Source organism: Manis javanica, chromosome 6 (genome assembly GCF_040802235.1).
Source record: "Manis javanica isolate MJ-LG chromosome 6, MJ_LKY, whole genome shotgun sequence".
In the NCBI taxonomy this organism is placed as follows: Eukaryota; Metazoa; Chordata; class Mammalia; order Pholidota; family Manidae; genus Manis; species Manis javanica.
In genome coordinates, this window is record NC_133161.1 from 37,903,023 (window position 1) to 37,924,589 (window position 21,567).

The 21,567-nt window shown below is 34.2% G+C and overlaps 1 long non-coding RNA gene across 2 annotated transcripts in view; it reads left to right on the forward strand.

The window, feature by feature from the left end:
* The window catches only part of LOC140850075 (uncharacterized), a 48,606-nt gene that overhangs the window by 16,857 nt on the left and 10,182 nt on the right, over positions 1 to 21,567 (forward strand). For both annotated transcript variants that reach the window (XR_012132817.1, XR_012132816.1), the window contains exons 4-6: positions 8,997 to 9,056; positions 9,368 to 9,469; positions 9,781 to 9,829. This is a non-coding gene — a long non-coding RNA (uncharacterized lncRNA). The remainder of the gene's footprint in view (positions 1 to 8,996; positions 9,057 to 9,367; positions 9,470 to 9,780; positions 9,830 to 21,567) is intronic.

A 21,567-nucleotide genomic window follows, 5' to 3' on the forward strand; every position in this document is an offset into this window, starting at 1 on the left:
TGGGATGAATTCCCACTTCCCTCTACTACCTGCAATATGATGTTAAATGAGTGAAACTCTCTGAACCTGTTTCTTTATTAGCAAAATGCATATAAAACTGCCTAGTAAAGGTTTGCTGAGTATTAAAATGAAGTTATATATGCAAAGAATACGTCTGATAATAGGCACTCAGTGATTTTTCATTCCACACTATTGGAATTACTTGACCAAATGTTGACATATTACCCTTTACCCTTTTAAGCCATGAGAGAGAGAGATTTGTTTTCTTATGAAGAAGAATTAGACTATTTAGAATAATGAGAGAAAATAAAAACTTTACCTTCCAAAAAAATGTAAAAACCTGAACCTTTCTGTTTTAAATTTTCTAATAGGTTTTCATGAATATATAAAAAATAGTGATATTAAAGACATATTTCATGAGATTATCTGTTACTGCAATATATTTCTTCATATATTAGATAACTCAGGTTCCAACACTTTCTTCAGTCAAATTTTAAGGAAAATTTTTAGATTCAGGAGATTCATTTAATTAGTGAATATCCAAATATAAGAGCAATCAGAACCTGAACATTTTAATGAGAAAAGCACAAGAGAAACTGAAGGAGAGGGGAAAACTACGTAGAGGATGTTAGGGAATGAAAATGGAGAAATGCAACACCTTCATACATTATTTTAACTGACATGAGGAAATAAAGCACTAACCAAATGCTAATTTGACTTAGTACTAAATAGAGGTAAAAAATTACAGTGAGTATGTGTGTGTGTGTGGTGAGAGGGAAGGTGTAGTTCTTTAAACTTATTTCTAGTTGAAAACAAGGGGATTCGCCAATAAAATAAAATTCCTAAAAGGGAAAAATTTTCATTATGTTGCATGAGGAAAATATTCTTTCTTCAAAATAAAATGATGTGGGGAAAATGGAAGTTCCTATGGCCAGGATCCTCACTTGACTTCAAACTACTTGATGATGTAATTGGCCTACTGCTAGGCTACAGCTTTCACACCCATATACAATAAGCTATTATTGATTGAGTCACTATATAAAGAGCTCTGCCCGATGCTCTGGGAAGAGGCAGAGATGGAGGAGGATAATGGACTTGCAGACTGCTGGATGCAGGTGTGATTCTAGTGCTCAGCCTACCGCCAGGAGAATAAAGTCGGGTATAAGCCCTTTTACCCCAAGAATGCCCCACTGTCATTTCTCAGTCTCACCAAATCCATAGTGAACTTGCTTGGGGCTAAAACACTCAGGCAAAACAGATGATTTTTAAAACAATCATTTAAAACATTCTAATTTAAAAGATTCTAACTGCTCAAATGACTTGTTGGGGACACTGTTCAGCTCAACTTTCTCCAGTGTAACTTTTTTTTAGATGAATGCTAATACAGTACATATCAATTATTTATTTTAGAAAGTCAACATTTTTTCTGTCATATTGATTTCTATTTCACTTCTTCCAAGGGTTATTACAATTACTGGTAGGTAGTATGAGTTGTCAGATGTTATTTTCCAATGCTAATTGTTTGAAGTGGTGGGTGGTGGGCTAATACCTACAAAACACTGGCTTTATTTATGTAGTCTTGTTTTAGAAAAAAAGAGGGGATATATTTTATTTTTTAAGATGCAGTACAAGCTGAAGAAAATTTAAATGAGATATAAAAGATGCAATAGTGTATATGTGTAGAAAGATGGAGAAAGAAGCAATAAGAAACAAATGGAGAAAGAAAAGGTTTCAGATATTACGCAGCTGAATTTCATATATCCTGACTGATAGCTTGTCCATACAGGAGGTGAACTGAAGTTGCCACTTTCATTCTGCTCAATCCCATTTGTCCCAGTTCAAATTTCAACCTCTTCCGCATTCTCCATTTAACTTCTTATAAGTGAAATAGAAAAAAAATCTTTGAAAGGCTTTCTACTTGCAACCATAAATTTAGCCTCAGAACTTTCAAGTTTCATGACTTCCTTCAATTTTTTTTGACATTATCATATCTGATGTGCAGGTGCCTGATGTCAGTTAAAAAAATGTATGAAGGTATTACATTTCTCCATTTTCATTCCCTTACATCCTCTATGTAGTTTTCCCCTCTCCTTCAGTTTCTCTTGTGCTTTTCTCATAATTGTAATGAAAATAATTGGAGTATCTGTTTGCTTCTCATGTCATCTTTCAATAATTGTGCCAGCAAATTACTTTGCAAAGAAAGAAATTATTAAACTGACAGAACAGTCATTTCAGTGGAAAAATTGTTCCATCCCCTATTTTCCACACAGAAATGTTATTAAAAATGGGAAAACAAATTACTGACCATGGCAATATCAAGAAAATGAATTAACTTAAGCATATATACATTGTGTGCTATGCATTCTTACTGTCTTGAGTCTGCTGCATGAGGTTCCTCAAAGCAAAGTCTTTTTAGTCAGGGCCAAAAATTTCTTCATGTGAGAAAGTGTGATCATGTTTTATTAATTTTATCCCCTCTTCATTTTTACTATTATCTAATATCTAACCTAGATATCATAAAAGATGGAGTGGAAAAAGCACATACATTTATAAAATCTATAATGGATTGGAATTAGGGGGCATATGTGAGGGAATAAAATTCAGAAATAAGAATTGTTACCGTAGACACATTAAGTTCTCAGTAAATGTTAATCACAATTTCCATTTATTGCTTTATTCATTTACTTAAATATTATCTAACTCTGCCAATATAAAGCCAATGTATGAGCTTTGATTTTGCTGCACAGTATATCCAATACTTTCAACAAATATTCTAATGGATAAATGCATACATGCCTACTCTTTAGAAAAAAATGGTAAAAACACTAGCTTCTTCTATTTTGGAGTATGTATGTACATACTGATCAGAGTGTATATTAAAAAATATAGTTTTATGTGTTTTGGGAACCTATTTGTTTCAGAAATCAGAAAGGTAAACTTTGCTGATTGAAGAAGAGTCACTGAACTAAAATGGGTCTATTTATTTATTTATTTCATTAAGTTATCATTGATATACAATCTTATGAAGGTTTCACATGAGCAACATTGTGGTTACTACATTCACCCATATTATCAAGTCCCCCATAACCCATTACAGTCACTGCACATCAGTGCAGTAAGATGCTAGAGTCATTATTCATCTTCTCTGTGCTAAACTGCCTTCCCTGTGCCCCCCCTACATTATGTGTGCTAACATAATACTCCTTAATCCCCTTCTCCCTCCCTCCCCATCCGTGCTCCCATTCTCCTCCCCTTTGGTAACCACTAGTCCCTTCTTGGAGTCTGTGAGTCTACTGCTGTTTCGTTCCTTTTCAGTTTTGCTTTGTTGTTATATATCACAAATGAGGAAAATCATTTGGTACTTGTCTTTCACCGCCTGCCTTATTTCACTAAGCACAATACTCTCTAGCTCCATCCATGTTGTTGCATATAGTAGGATTTTTTCTTCTTCTTATGGCTGAATAATATTTCATTGTATATATGTACCACCTCTTCTTTATCCATTCATCTACTGATGTCCACTTAGGTTTCTTCAATGTCTTGGCTATTGTAAATAGTGCTGCAATAAACATAGGGGTGCATGCGTCTTTTTGAATCTGTGATCTTGTTTTCTTCAGGTAAATTCCTAGGAATGGAGTTCCTGGGTCAAATGGTATTTCTCATTTTACTTTTTTGAGGAACCTCCATACTGCTTTCCACAACAGTTGAACCAATTTACATTCCCACCAACAGTGTAGAAGGGTTTGCCTTTCTCCACATCCTCCCCAGCATTTGTTGTTCCCTGACTTTTGCATGTTGGCCATCCTATCTGGTGTGAGGTGATATCTCATTGTGGTTTTAATTTGCATTTCCCTGATAATTAGCCATGTGGAGCATCTTTTCATGTGCCTATTGGCCATCTGAATTTCTTCTTTGGAGAAGTATCTGTTCAGATCCTTTGCCCATTTTTGAATTGTGTTATTTACTTTTTGGGTGTTAAGGATTGTGAGTTCTTAATGTATTTTGGATATTAACCCCTTATCAGTTATATTGTTTATGAATATATTCTCCCATACTGTACGATGCCTTTTTGTTCTGCTGATGGTGTCCTTTGCTGTACAGAAGCTTGTTACTTTGATGTACTCCAATTTGTTCATTTTTGCTTTTATTTCCCTTGTCCGAGGAGATGTGTTCAGGAAAAAGTTACTCATGTTTATATTTAAGAGATTTTTGCCTATGTTTTCTTCTAAGAGTTTTATGGTTTCATGACTTACATTTAGGTCTTTGTTCCATTTCTAGTTTACTTTTGTGTATGGAGTTAGACAATAGTCCAGTTTCATTCTTACTTGTAGCTGTCCAGTTTTGCCAACACCGGTTGTTGAAGAGGATGTCATTTCCTTTATCATATATTAATTGGCCATATATATGTGGGTTTATATCTGGCATCTATTTTATTCCATTGATCTATGGGTCTGTTCTTGTGCCAGTACCTAATTGTCTTGATTACTGTGGCTTTGCAGTAGAGCTTGAAGTTGGGGAACATAATCCCCCCAGCTTGATTCTTCCTTTTCAGGATTGCTTTGGCTATTCAGGGTCTTTTGTGGTTCCATATAAATTTTAGAACTATTTGCTCTCGTTCATTGAAGATTGCTGCCAGTGTTTTAATAAGGATTGCATAAAATGGATTTAATCTTTATTTATAAAAAGGTGTAATCAAATAGATAATTGAAGCAATTGTAAGATATATCATGACTGTATTTTGAATAGAAGTGCTCTTTTTGCTTATAATCTCCAGATAATTGCTTAAATTTTGTAATTTATTTTGTTTGAGTAGAAGTTGAAAGATGTCATCTGTCACCCTGTGCTCAAACTCAAAAACTCTAATAGAGTCTTACATGTCTTTTTTCTTTCCCATATTCTCACTTCTTAGCTCAGCCACACTGCTTTAAAATGTGTTGAATGTGTCCAGTTCTTGCCATCTGCCTAGCTAGTCCAAACCATCACTTTCTCCTGCATAACTGCAATAATCTCCCTTCTGCTCTTGCCTTCTTCCCCAGTCCCTTCCCATATAGCAACCTGATTTTTTCAGTCAATCCAATTATTCTGTCTCCATTTCAAAGACTCTAGTGACTTCCATTTCAGCCTAGAATAAAATCCAAACCCAATACCTGGCCTATAAACTTTATATAATCTGTACCTCTCTTAGGTCATGACTGAAAATTCTAGCACACTGTATTCTAGCAACACTGGTCTTTTCCTTGTTCTTCAAGAAAACAAAATTGTTTTCTGCCCAGGGCCTTTGCAAATAAGGCACCCCTTCCTCACATACTCTACTTTCAGATGTTCATATGCTTACACTTGGCCACTTAACACTCACATTCTCTGGAAGTCTTCCCTGACAATCCTATCTAAAGAAAGCCCTTCATCCCCATTTATTCTCTATTCCAAGGTTTGGCAAACTGTGGCTCTCAGTTCAGCTACCTGACTTAATAAATGCAGTTTCATTAAAACATAGCTATGCTATTTGTTTATGTATGACAGCTTCTGCATCAGAGTAGAATAGTTTCAACAGAGACAAAATGGCCCACAAAACCTAAAATATTTACTATTGATCCCTTTAAGAAAACATCTGCCAACCAGCACTCTCTGCCATTACTCTGAATGCAATCTGACAGTATATAATATTTTTTAAACATTTATTGACTGTGATCAATATGAGAGCAGAAACTTATCTGTCTTATTTGAGTCTTAATCACCACCATTGTTATTTCCAAGAACATAGCAGGTTTTAAATAAATATTGTTGGATTTGTGAATGAACAATATTAGAAAAAATTTAGATTTTCAGACAACTGGTAGATTGCAGTATTATTCAAAATATTGGCTCTTTCTTTCTAGGGGAGAATAGTTCCCTAGTTTGTCAAAAATGATGTGAATTGTGTTACACCCTCCTGGGTAAGGATTAGACATGCTCTCTACAGTTACTGCTGTTGAACTCAAAATTGCTATTTGACTAGATTTGGCAAATGAAAAGTGAACAAGAATAATAGATTTCAAATTCTGGACAGAAACTAGAAGAGCCAGCTCTTGGTTCACCAACTCATTCATTTCCTGTTACTGTAAGACCCCCAATGTCCAGAATAGGCATTGCTTCACTGTCTCAGGTCCTCAAGTAAAAACCTGACTAAAGAGATGCATTTCAGAGATTCTAAAAGAAAGAGAAATAACCTCTTGCTGCAAATCACTTCATATACCAACTTAGCCAAAATAAACGGATACAAGGAGAATGTAGGATACAGTGTAGATAAAAATAAAATGTTTTTTAGGTTAATGAAATAAGTCTTCTTCAAACCATGAAGACTTATTTCCTTGTTACAGCCTGAGGTGTTCAATGTGTCTTTACTAACTGTTCTTTTCCATCTCTTGTGGTTGGGAACAGATGGCTTAAATGATTTTCAGATGATATTCTGATGATCTGGGAAAACTTGGACAATCTTTATTCATCTTGAAATTCTTAAGAAGAATTTGTTTTTTATTGGGAAAATGAACTGTGAGATATGTTTCCTTCAAGAATGACTTAGCATAGAAAGTACCCATAATTAGGACAAAATATCAGCTAAGACCAAGTGCAAATTAGGTATTCTAACTGATTTCAACTGCATTTTCTTTCCTATCAATGTGTGAAGATCTGTGTTGTGCAAAACTATAAATTCTGACTATCAAGCAGTTACTGAATAAAAGATCAGAGGCAAAACCAGTATAATGTTCTGACATTCAAATAGATCTGAGGTTGAAATTGTTATTTGAGGTAAGAATATTTAGTAAAAGTCATTAATGCTTTACTCACTAATATCTTCATAGTTACTCTTTGACGGAAATATACACCTAGTACTGTAAAAAACATAAGATTGTATTTTTTATTTAATATTATTTTTCTTACTTTATAAACAATAATTAGAGATAATTTAAAATATAAAGAGAAATAGAAACTGTATATGAACTTCACCACTTAGAAGTTATTAATCACACTCAATATTTGGGGTTAATGTTATAGTGTGTCTGTATCATATCCATGGCTTTATTTGCCCAAGGTTTTACAAAATTTAGATCACACATTATAGTCAGTTTCATATCCTGGATTTTTGTCATTATGAATGATTTCTATTTCTTAGATATTCTTAGAAAATACATTTTGTTAATATCGCAATGGCTAATAAACAGATTTACTGAACTATTTCCCTATATTAGACAATTTTATGTTTATACATTTTGCTAGTAAAAGTGCCATTAAAAGAAATTCTTCCTTTTTATAAAGTATGTAAATGTTCTTCCCATTGTAAACATTATTGAATGACTATACTGCTGATGCATATCAAGCAGTTACTGAATAGCTTTCTATATACATTTGTACAGTTTTCTACCCAAGTGAAATATGCATGAAAGTATTATTTTAATATGTATTCATTAGAAATACTTTAATTTTTTATTTTTATATTTTGCTGCTTTTATAGAAAAAGTCTATTATTTTGATGTATATTCTTTCAAATATTTCTACTGATTTGTTATACTGCATTCATCCAATAATAAGTTTTCTTTGTACTACAGTCTAATTTTGGGTCTTTCTTCTGTCTCACTGATCCATACCACACCACAACCATTTATATTATGGATCCTGTCTTTTAAGATATTTGGATTATCTCTACAATAACAGTAGCCAAATGATAATAGTAGCTGAAGTTTTAGTGAGTTCCTAGAATGTTAGCCACTGAGCTAAGCCAATCTAGCCTTACCATGTACAGGTGTTAGAGTGTATGGGTGTGCATGTTTTGCCTCAGGGAATGAACCTTTACTTACTATCTAATGATATGCTCTTCCTAAAATTGTCTTGTATCTTAAATTTTATTTCATATTGACATAGCCAAGTATTTTTTTCTTGGTAAATATTTGTCCAGATTTTCCCCATATGTTTATTCTCAGTAATTCTGCTGTTACTTTAAGTATGTGGCTTGAAATCAACATATAACTAGATTTTTAAAAACATCCTGACAGTTTCTTAAGTGAAGAGTTTAGTCCATTCAGGGATTTTTATACTATTATTTTAAAAATTCAGTGTATTATGCTTTTTATCTTTTAAAGAATTGATTAGTGTTGAAATTCACTTCATATTTTTCCTAATTTTTTTTACTCTTTACTTGTTAGAAATATATATATGTGTATGTAAAGCACTCAAGGCCCTTTGGAAATCTAAATCCTTTTTTTCTGTAATTCCACTCACTGTTTAGCTTTTATTGTGCCAATGCATTGTAAAAAAAAAATCTCAAAAATCTCAGTGCCTGTAAAAGCAACAATTATTCAGCAATAAGTCTCTTTTGCAGGGCTTCTCAGTGGCTGTGGCTGTGTGCTGATGCTCTGCTTTAAGACGTTACCTTCCAGTCTTCTCCAAATAGCTTCTTACATGGGAGTCAGGGGATGTGACTGCCTACAATGTGATCTCATGATGGAAAGGAGAATGGGAGAGTGTGCAGAAATTTGCCATGTCTTTTATATTCCTTTGACTAATGCAAGTCATATGTCTAAACCCAACGTCAGTGGAGCAGAGACAACACTGAGTATGTGAACATTTGCAGATGATTTTAAAAATCATCATACTCATGAATACTTGCTTCTTTTGAATGTGAATTCATTGTTTGATCTTAATCAAGGATGTCCTTTGGATTGACATTAGGATATTTATTCTTCAGAGGATTTTCAGAGATGAATCAGTATTTTGTAATTGTTTTTTCTGTGGATAATTAATAACATTGCGGAGGAATATAATGCAGGCATTGTTAATAATGGATTTCTTAATAATCTATGGCAGGAGAACTTTCATCTACTGTGGGACTTCACATATAATACTGATATTAAAATGATAGAGGAATTCATACAATGCAGTAAAATTTCACATTTTATTACAGGTGATCTAATTTAGAGTAAGTAAAGATGACCTTATTGTCCCCTTGGATTTCTTTTCCACAGTTGTGATTTTTAATGCCTGACACACCAGTATTTCTTCACTTGGAGAACAGGTATACAAAGGTATGTTTTTATATAACCAGTTATATTCCTTCTTTTCTTTTATGAAATCTTAGACTATCTGATCATTTTGGAGACCAATATCTATTATTTCATATGATTTACATTATGTAGCTACTTGCAGCTATTGTGAAGACTACTAAGAAAATATGCAGTCATTCAGTCCTGGTAAAATAAGAAATTAACAATTTATCCTTGACTGTAAGGCAGGCCAAGTAGTACAGTTAATGATAGCAATTGTCTTTTGCATTGAGTTTAGTAATTCAAATGTCTTTCACTTTTGTCATTTATTAGCCAAATGAAATTTGTGTTAGTTGTTACAGATAAATCGCTGTTTACCAAGTGAAGAAGTTGAAGTCATCCCCATTAAAAGGAGTACATAACATAAAAAATGAACTTGGTCTCGACATTAACTGGTATGCATTCTATCAATAGCGCAATGCTTAGTGTCACTGACAAAGTGGGTGAAAAATTATCATCTAAAGGTCTCTCACTTAAACCATATTCATATGGTTTCTGCATTCTAGATCCTTGGAAAATTCAGCCTATCTCTGTAAAAGAAGTGTCACAAAGTTGATTTAATCAAACAACAATTTGGTTAACATATTTCATATAAATTTCTAACAAGTGAATTCCTGTGAATACAATTTTATTTGTAAAAGAATATAAAAGAATTTTGTTTTCAGATAGTGAAATTTTCTAAAGTTTTTTTTTTTTCCTTTCTCAGATGTTTGGAATTTCACGGAGTTGTCTTAAGTCTGGGTCTATATGGGAAGGTAAGTAGGTTGGTTCCAGTTGCAAGCCTTCCTTCCATCAGGGCAGTTCTGCTTATAATCACCATTATATTCCATCAAAGACTTGAGAAAAATGATGAAGATACTCTAATACAGAATATCATTGTGTTAGATACTTTTGACCTCCAAGAGAGAAGTGTGGACACAACTGTGGCCTGCTCTCACCTTCCATGAACTGGCGCCCCAAGGAAAGATGCACAGAGCCAGCTTCATCTAAATATTAAACTCCATGCAGTGTTCCAGGGGCATTGTCGTGAGTAGGGCAGAGGCAGCGAGCCTCCTCAGTACTCACTCCTGTCTTCTGAGCAGCTCTCACATGCTCCACCAAGACAGATTCTTAAACAACTTTGTGAGTCCCTTAGGAAGTTGCATTAGGTTTAGGGGACTGCATTAGGCAGCAGCTGCTGGCTACAGCTGAATGATTATCTGTTCAAACGGAACAGATTCTGGGGAGGTTGTGGAAGGAAGCTTTTCCCTCACAGTGACTCTGCAAGGCAGACGACTCTTGAGCCATGTGAAGCCAGAAGGAGAGAAGCAGTAAGGTTTTATGATGCTGCTTAGCTTTCCTAAAATCCTTCTGAAGAGAAAGATACAAAAAAATGTAGCAATGGAAAGATGCTGGGGTGGGGGGGGGAAATACCCTCCAATATCTAGAAATAATGTAAGGATGATAAAACTTCATTTTTCTTAGCTGGTTTGCTTTCCTACATTATTTTGTGCTGATGAATGAATTTTGTTATCCTCTAAACTAGATAAGGAGCAAGTGAATATATGAGCATAACTTCATCACAATAGACCTGATCTGTAGAAAATAAGTGGGAGTTACATGATTTTTCTAAGGATTCTTTTTAGAAATTATTTCATTAAAATGAATGATTGCACAGCTGTTGCATACAGTGGTATTTTGAAAAGTGTCCACTTCTGCCTAATCAGCAATTAAATATAGGTAAAAGCAAATGCCACTTTCTTCCTGCTGGTCATATAGTCACAGGTACCTTTTAACTTGCATAACTGTAGAGAAATCTGTGTTCCTATTTTGTGGTTCAAATATCACCATCATGACACAAGTAAACACAATTTTTGAAATATCCTAACTTAAAATAATTTACATATGAAAATATATCTCACAAATCCTTAATGTAATTATCCTAACTGAAAGAGACTTTTTCAAATTATTTCACAGAAAAGGTACTCCACAGATCATACTTTTGGAGAATGCTAAATTAAATAGATTGGTTTCTATTGCCTAAGTCTATTCAGAAACTTTAGTTGTGAATCTCTGAGAAAAGAAGATTCCCTCTTTGATGATTTTACTATAGAATTATATATATCTGCATGTGTGTGTGTGTGTGTGTGTGTATGGAGGTGTGTGCAGAATATATAAAACATACTGAGAGATACAGTATTCCATAGAACATAATTTGGAAAATAGTCTAGAGTGCTCTGTGGATCCCCACTGTGTACTAACAATACTGTGTGAATAGACAGTCTATAAAAGTGAATTGCTTATTCAGATTGCTCCCTTATCTTCAGTTATGTCCACAAGCAAGTGTATCATGTCAAGCAAACGAGCATATTCTTTAATCATATTGATCATGCACTCTTCAGTTGATAAGATCCTGAAGCCACACTGATAATCAATTTAGTCATTGACCTTTTCCCAGAAGCATGTAAATAATTCCTTGGGTTTCCAGATCCCTTGGAACTTCTCCGACTACAGAGAGGGAAAGGGATTTATTCACAAAAGTTCTTTGGGCAAAGAAAAAAATTTGAGGGTTATAAAATGAAAATCCTGAGTGATTTTGAGAACCATTCAAATCTAAAACCAAAAGTTGTACTGGAACTCTTTCTTTCTAGCCAGAAGAAACTTAATAGAACAAGTGACAGGGGAAATGAGGAAGGAAATCATGATTATATATTAATGAATAATGAGAAAGCTAGCCTTTGAACACCTAACATAAAAATTCCATTTATAAAATCAAACCCTGGGAGTACCTGAGTTGAAACTCTCAGTCCCACCCATGGAAGATGAACAGGATGAGCAACACTATCTTGAAGAGATCAAAACACAGATGAATGAAGCTTAGAGTACAAACTTAAGTCAGAACGCATGGGCTGTCAGCCCAGCTCAACTGCACATAGCTACGTGGACTTGAGCAAATCATAGAGCTTTAGCAGTATCTCTGCTCCCCATCTGTAAAATGCAGATAGTAAAAGAAACTAGTCTATGAGGCTGTTGTGGTGTTCCAATAAATTAACTTTTTTAAAGCACTTATAATGGTGCCTTATATATATATATATAGATGGAAATAGAGACAGATAGATGGGTAGACAAACAGATACCTATATAACTTGATGTTTGCTATTATCATTTATTTTGTTTCATATCTAAATAGATGATTTTGCTAAGTGGAAGAAGGCCCTTAACAAATTACTGGTGCCAGTAAAGTCTGTCTCATGTCAGGCTGTCTGACTCTGTCCCTGACAATCCCTATGAAGGAAGATGTGTCCTCTGTATGCAAGGAATGCATTTTTTACAAAAACTGATTTTGCGAATAGATTGTAAGAAACCTCAGAAGACATTTGAGGTTAAATATTCTTGTATGCCCTGGCTTGAAAACATGATTACCATTTATAAAATTGTATCTATAAGGATACCTACCTATTATAAACTTTGTAACAACTTCTGTATAACACCTATGCATAAAATAAGGACGACTTGTAAAATTCATACTCTAAAATTCTAATGTTGTAGATATTTGAGTGTGCATGTATCCTACTGAAAAGGACAAAAGGGAAAATAGAACATGTGTAGAGGAAGGATTCTGATTCAAGTCCATGGCCTTTTGAGGGGAAGTAGTGCTAGGAAGTCTCTCAAAAGCTGGGAATCTTCTGGTATAAGGTATTTTAAACCATAGTATGTTATTTTGTCCATTGTTTTTTGACTGCTTAATCTTTAATCTGTTAACTTGCAGATTCAGTGCAAGTCAGGTAGGAAGAAAAAATGGCTGATGGGCTATGTCATCTGAAACTGGATGTGACTGTTAAAGGCATGATAAAAACAAAGGCCTTTTTCTGGGTTTCACAGTTTCAGCATTTTTTCCAGCAGAATTTCATTAGACATAAACAAATAGCCAACACCTATAATCATTTTATTGTCAAAGAATTTTCTTTGTGGCTCATGTGGCTCGCAATGTACAAGGAAAGCAAGTATCAATTTTAAACGTAAGCATCTAGGAATCATACTGAGTGTTGGCTTTTTACCCAGACCATCTGGGATCATATCCCTGTGCTATCATTTACCATCTGTGTGACCTTGGTCAAATTCTGTGACCCAGCTTCATCAGTATAATAGGGAAAACAATAGTTTCTTACTTCATAAAACTGATGTGATTGCTCAGTGAAAGCACACATTTTAAATACTTGAACTATAACCTGGAAAATAATAGTAATTGATGGATCAATTTCAACCATTATAATAGCAGATTACCAGATTCCCATCATCTGAATTTAAAGTGTTTGTTATTCTTTATAAGGTTTCTTCCTCCCTTCCTGATGAGTTTAGCCTTATTTTCAGTGCTAAAAGATTCCTTGTCACAGCACAAAGACATTTAAGAGTTGTGATTTCCAGAAAATGATCAGTGAACTTTCACACAGTGCTTTCTGACTCGCTTAGTATTGCTTCCATTTACCAAAGTGTTGCTCCCCAGTTTGCAATCATCATGGTGCAGCTGAGAGTGGAAAAGTATTTACCTTCAGTAAAGCACAGAGATCAGTTACACACAAAACTAAGGTGCCAACCACATCTCAGGAACATCCTTACACATTTCTATGAGTCAGCTGACTCACCAGGATGACAGATCATTCATGTAATTCAGATTTGAAATGTGATCCATGGAGAAGCTTCACACATAGAAGTCTGATGTGGCTCATTTTAGGGAACTATAAAATCTATAATTAGACCAGAAAACCATTAGATTCCAACTTTACCATATTATTCAATGATCTAACACATACACACAATTCAATATATCAGAAAACAGAGAGGAGTGAAACCTGTCCAGAGTACCTCTTTTAACATGTGTCAGGCCTGAGATGGAGGCAGTAATTTACATAAACAGAATCGGTTCTTGTGAAAGATGCACCAAGCAGGTATTTTCCAAGTGTGTCACACTACAGCAGCTATCAAAAGGGCATCAGCACAACAGGAATATCTGAATTGCTGTAATTCTGATGAGAGTGTTTTATTCAAATACCAAATTCTTATATAGGTAGTGAATTAACCAGCAGCAGATAATCTTATCTACTTCTAGATGACTGCCAGTGTTGGGAAATGGAAATAACTCTGGGGATCCTGCCTAATTAGGATGATCAGTGACTTAAGCACTAAGTGTCAGTAGAACACCTATACCCACACCTAGGGCCAAGGACGGTGTGGTATTGTGTCAACCAAGTACAAGGCTTGGACTAACAAGAAGTTTACTTTTGGGACATCAGTTAGGACTGATAACTGTCCATTCCTCTCTAACTCCATGTCTGGAAGATGATAATCTCCAAAGAAAGATTTAGAATTGTAGAGCAGATGGACTTGGAAAGAAAGGGGGATAACATTAAATGCTCTTAAATTAAATTGAGGGAACTGAAACCCCGAAAGGGTGAGAAAAGATTTCTTGTCACAGTATAAAGTTACTTGCTTAAGGAAAAACGATTATTTAAAGGAACAGACTAGACTAGATTCTCTGTATCCTGTTTCCCAGGCAGGGATGAAAATGTCATTGCTTCCCAGTTTCTTGCCTCTTTCAATTTCCTCATTTTTTCTTCTCTGTCACTGGACAGCTCAAAGCAACTGCGTTTGCTGAGCCTCAACAACCAGAAGAAATTGCACTTCAGGGATTTTTTTACTATATATCCTGGATCCCAGCATTTGTGACCCTTCTTGTTGCTGCCATCAGATGTTCAACGGGAGAAGAAAATTCCCTGGGTTAGCCTGCTAAGAAGCAATAACCTGGGCAGAGTACTTATTGCCCTGAATGGTGTGCAGTTAACTTTCAATAACTATCCTCATCCTTCTGTACTTTTAATTTATGTGAAATGTTTGCTAATGTCCTTTATCTTCTTCAAATGAAATGTTTGCCTTTTTCTTAATGCTTTGCTGGCATTGTTAGAAATAGTTATAACTTCACCTTCAACTGAAGCTTGCCCACTTTAACTATAGATAATAACTAGACACCATCCATTTCTTTAAGTTATTTATCATCATTCAGGGAAAAGATCTAAGGAGATGCTGAAGGCTTGTCTATTTTTCCTTTAAAATATATTTTCTAATATGTACCCCTATGTTTATCGCAGCACTATTTACAGTAACCAAGATATGGAAGTAACCTAAGTATCCATCAATAGATTAATGGATAAAGAAGAGGTGGTACATATACACAAGGGAATATATTATTCAGACCTAAAAAGAAAACAAATCCTACCATTTGCAACAACATGGATAGAGCTAGAGGGTATTATGCTCAGTGAAATAAGCCAGGCAAAGAAAGACAAGTACCAAATAATTTTCCTCATTTGTGGAGTATAACAACGAAGCAAAACTGAAGGAACAAAACAGCAGCAGACTCACAGACTGCAAGAAGGGACTAGCAGTTACCAAAGGGAAAAGGGTTGGGGAGGGCAGGCAGGAAGGGAGGGAGAAGGGGATTAAGGAGTATTTTGATTAGAATACATAATATAGGGGGTCACAGGGAAGGAAGTATACCTCAGAGAAGACAAGTAGTGACTCTATAGCATCTTACTATGCTGACGGACAGTGACTGTAATGGGCTATGTGGTGGGGACTTGATCATAGGGGGAATGTAGTAACTATTATGTTGCTCACATGAAACCTTCATAAAATTGTATATCAATGATACCTTAATAAGAAAAATACTATTACTAAAAAAAAAATACTGCCTGGCCAGGTCACTGGGTCTAATTCCTAACTCAGCCTGAGTCTCTAAGAACTGAAACCCAGTGTAGTCCATGACTGCTTTTCTAAAATTATTTTTAAAAAGATACTAACATTTTGATTATATTTCAAGCAAAAAGAATATGAATCAATATCTGAATACCCACCTAAATTCAAATTTTGTTTTGCCATATTTGCATTACTAGTTTTGATGAAGTCAAATATTACATAGAGGTTGCAGCCTTTCAGCTGCCCTTCCATGTGCCATTCTTTTCCTCCACATGCAGAGAAAAGCTGACTATGGTGTTATACATATATATATATATGCATGTATTAATCAAATACATATTATTATTTGTATGTTTAGACTTCAAAATGTTGTATAATTTTGTATTGGACATTCTAGTATAGTTGTTAAATACTATGTTTTGCAATTCATCATTGTCAATAGATCAAACTAGTTCACTAGCTACTCTACAGTCTTTTCTTTATGTATTGATACTTAACATTTCTTATAATTTACTCCTATTAAAAATTTTAAAATAATGTTTCAATAAAAATTTTTTTGTTCACTCTTCATGGTGTATTTCCATGAGAGTTTCTTGAAGGTACATACCTAGAAAGTGAGTCCTCTCATGAGGCAAATGCTTATAGACCAATTTCTACTTCTGTTTTATCAGATCTTGCCAGATTGTTCTTCATAATTGTTACAATTCATATACCCACAAGCAATTGATGAGAAAATTTTTTAGTAGAAATTCTCAGCAACATTTGTTATTGTTATTATTTTTTTTACCAATCTGATGGATGTGATATAATGCCTTGTTTTAATTTGCATTTTATGGATTTCTATTAAAAGGAACATCTGTTCACATGTTTATTAGCCATTTGGGTTTTAATTTCTGTGAAATGTTTGCTAATGTCCTTTATCTTCTTCAAATGAAATGTTTGCCTTTTTCTTATTGCTTTTTAGTGGTTCTTTATATATTCTGGATACCTATTCTGTGTTTATTATATGTATGACGAATATCTATTCTAAGTCTGTGGTTTATAGTTTCCTTTTGTTAATGGTGTATTTTGCCATATTGAGAATATTGTTTGCTTTCGTATATTTAAATGGATCAATATTTTCCTTCTTTGATTTGCACTTATTTATAATACTTAATGTCCTCTAATCCAAAGTGTAAAAACTATCTGTAGCATTTTTACATCTTTAATCTACCTGGAATTTATTCATTTATAATGTGAAGTAAGGTTCTTATTTTATTTTCTTGTGTGAATAAATTATTCCTTCTGCATTACTTATTAAATATTTAGTTACTATTTTATATCATTCCCTATATCATTCAGCAATTTTCCATATGTATGTTGCCTTTGTCTCTGGACTCTATCCTTAAATCTTGTTCAAATGTCTAATCCTGAAAAATATGATATTCTCTTAATTAAATTTCCTTACAATTTCCCTAAGTAGAATGCAATCTCTATGAAGTCAGAGATCTTCATCAGCTTTGTTCACTATTTATTATAAGCACTAAATATATAATGTCTGGTTCATGAACTGTCTTCAGTAAATATCTGTGGAATGATTTTCTTTTGGAGTGGGTATAGTTTCTGTCACCTGCTTTTTTTCTACAAAATTTGCCAGTCTATACTAGGTCCTTTGTTTCTCCATATTCAGATTTTGTTCTACAAGTCAATCTCTCTGAAAAACATTATTGGTAATTTTATGAGAAATGTAGTTGATTTATAGAAATTTTGATATATCTTCCATTTTCATATTACTTATTATCCCCATTCATGAATGAAGACTCGCTCTCTATTTGGGTCTTTTTATCATGCCTTACATTAAAGGTTATAGTTTTTCTCCAGAGAGATGTCCAATTTTTGTTGTGTAAATATTTTCTTTATTTGGTAAATGATATTTTAAGAAGAGATTATTTGTTTTTTATAGATTGTGGATAGGATCAAATTAATTTTCTGTAGTAAACTTACTATGTCTGTTACAAGCCACTAACCCTAATTAGTATCAAATGCTTTAAGATTCTCCTGGATTTTCTTTGTAATCATATTATAAGTCAAAAATGACATGTGTATGCTTTTCTTCTCATTTACTTTTATTCCCATTTTACTGTGTGGATTAACACATGCAGTAAATGATGAATAGACTCTAAAAGGAATGGTTATACATTCAATATTATGATATAATGTTTTGCTGTATGCCTTTTACTCACATACTTCTTTACTATCTATCTTTATTCAGGTCCTTAACAATTTCCAGACTTTCTTTTGCAATATAAACGTTAAAGATTATCCTTTTCTTTAAGTAGTACTACTTTACATATATTCCATAAATTTTTACACATAATGTTTAATTATTGGCACTAGATTGTTTCTGTTATTATTTTTTTCTGATTTTTCAAACTATAAGCACATAGAATATTATTGTTTTATTTTCAAATAGATGGAGGGTCTTTTTCTTTAACTTTGGGTAAGAGTGAGAAAAAGTTGCACTTGAAAATGCATAAGCAGAGGCATGAACTACATAGGGCTATGGCAGTCAATCTATACAGCCTTTACTGAGTATTAAAAATTCCAGGACCTCCCTATGACAGTGGACATATGTTTTTCCCTAGAGCAACCTTTTACTGAGTATGCATCCTGCATCCCTTTAAAAAGTCCCAGCCTCATGCTTCAATTTGAATACTCGCTTACTCATACCTAAAAACTCTTGACTCTGGTCTGTGTGGATCTTACCTAAAGACCTACGGATCTCTGACAGACAACCATAACCATGTAACTCTACCCAATGCAGCCACAACATGTGTCCAGTAGCACATTGCTCTCATTTTTAGTTCTCTCTTCATCACTGGCTTATTGAGATATACTTCACAGCATCAGTGTATCTGAGACAATGTTTCTTGCATGCTAACTTTCATTTTTATATGCCTATTGTAATAGGGTTTCAAATTCTTCCTATTATTATATAGCTGGAATCAATGTCTTCAATTCTGCTTTTATTTAGTATTTAGTATTTGCTTTTCTATTAATTAAAGGGCTTCCAGATCCAGAGCTCTCTATCTGGAGGTGCCTACAATACTTTTCTAACTCTAGCATGCTAAATAAACCATCATTCAACTCAAATGTTGACTGTATTGAATCTCTTTATTTCAGTCTCTACCCCAATCTCTTTTTTTTTTTATCTAGTAAAACTCTTTGTAAAAGGTGACTGAATACTTTTTTTCTTGCCTACTTCATCTACCTCCTTAGCATGTAGCCTTTTTGGTTATAAAAAGATTTTTGCACATCTCATCACTATCTAGCGAGAATGGCAAATGTGTTTCATCCTGGAAGTCAGTTCTGATCTGAAGGCACTGGCTGCCAGCAATGTGCTGGAAAGAACTCTCACTGTCTAGACGGGGAAGGACAGGCGGGATTTGTGACCAACTGCAAAGGAAGGATCTACCAGGAGTTTTTACACTGCTGCACAGTAACACATTACAGTTTCCAGTAGTCAAGATATACATCAAACACATCAAAACGCCTCAGATTTGGTAAGACGATGTTTTCATCAACACATATCTACTCTCCATTTTCAAATTATACCTACTATTTTATATTTTAACAATGGGCTTTGGAGTTCGGAATACCTATGCTGCAGTCTTGATTCCACCGCTCACTGATCTCTCGGGTGGCTTGAGTTTTTAAAGGACTTTCTCTCATATGTGTCATTCGGTCTTTTTATTGTCTGTTATAGTCCAGCTATTGCTGTAGATGCGTTAATACTCACTATCATAATCCCTTAGGAATGGCCTGAAAGCTAAATATGATTCTTGCCATAGAGATGACATAACTGAGTCTCCCAAACTCTTACTATTATTTCACCAAGCTATAAACTATAATAATTTATAACTATTTTATATGGTAACTTTATATAATTCACAGTGATTTCAGAATAGGGAATGTCATTTACTTATAGGGAATCATATTAAAATTATTATTTTTAAAATCATATTACCTAAGCAATTGTAATAAAACATATTTTCAAATAAATGTAATTTTTTAGTAATTTCATTGGTCTATAGCACAACTTCTCTCTGAGCAGTTTTCAATAACTTGCTAGCATATGTCCTATTTGTTAAAATAATTAATGATCATGTAATTATGATCATATAATTTCTTTAATGTAGAATGGAGGCATAGTAATAAGCTATTTCAAAAACCTAATTAGTTTATCAGAGTCCAGTCAGGAGACAGAAGAACATAACCACAAGTTGAATAAGAAAATTTAATATAAAAACTGTTAATTACCAAAAAGTAGTTGGTCATTAATAGGGTTAAAGTGAACACTGAAGGGTCAAGAATAGATGAAAAAATTGAAAGCAACTATCACCACCAGGTTGGGGAAGAGTGGGCAACGAAAGAACAGAGGACCTTGAAGTTCTTCCCCAAGGAAAAGTTCAGATTTCTTCAAAGAGGGTAGAGCTACCCTAGAACAGCCAGTGTGTCTGTACTGAAGAGATCTTCAGAGGGTGTGGAATGGAGCCACTGCATGGAGCTGGCCCACCAACTGGGGAGATGGCTGTCTGAGAACGTGGCTGGAACAATATGACAGAAATGATCTCCAAACTGAGAGTATGGCTACAGCTGCTTAATGCAAGTCACCGGGCCACCATGCTGAATAATAAAGAGGGAAGGTCAAAGCCCAGAAACACATGGCCACAGGCCTTCATGGAGCAGTGCACTGAAATGTCTCAGCTGACGAAGTCTCACTGCACCGCCTGGCAAAGGAGAGCTGTCTAAAGGGCCTTATTCTAGAATCACAGTTTTGTTGAAAAACTCCGAATTGTCAAACACACTTGAAAATTGTTGTAACTATTTTAGGTGGCAAGAATATTTTCATTATTATTTTACTTATATTTTTCCTTTTACATTTGAATGCTCATAAAATGGGTTTGCAAGATTTTGCCAATGAAGGAAGTTTTGTTCTAAATTTAGAAATCTTCAAAGAACAGAAAAACTAAATTTCTTGAGGTACAAGTAACTTTGACAATGAGTTAAATTCAAAACTTTAAGCCTCTAATTTGAAGGTGATTAACTTGTTATATGTTTGTATTTAAAAGAAAAAGTGGATGTGTTTGTCTCTGTGGGTTTAGTTTTAACCCAACAAAGTTAGTTTTCTAAGCTGAAGCCTTTAGGAGCACACTCTAAAACCAAAGGAAATATGCCTATTGACTGTCCCATTTTTTAACGATTTCCAGAAATAGACTGCAAACTGGAGTGTAGATTTTGACTGCTGAATGGATTATCATTCCTAAGTAAAAGAAATTATATATCCCTGTATAAAACATCTTTGGAGTTTGCAACTTTTTCTTAAGAATATTCTAGTGCCCCTTTTCAAGAGAACAAATGTAAAAATTGGCACTCTGATCATGAGGGATGAAAAGAATATGTGTTTAATACTCTGCCACCTAAAATTAAGGAAATAGTTACAATCACTAAACTTCAAGCAATCTCATCTGAGAACTGTCTGCCTAACAATCAAATGTTGCAATGAATACGTACAATGACTAGTTTCCAGAGGAATCCATCTGTCGTCTTTTCATTGGCCCTTAAAGGTTTCTTGTCTTTAAAAGTAGACTTTGGTCCTTAAAAGTCTACCATACTATCCATTTAGCTCGTGGGTTTGGGCCCTTTTAAAATATGGACATTATGGTAATAGAAACACCAAGAGAGCCAAATTTTATTCCCAGTGTTTTTGGTATGAATGTAATTC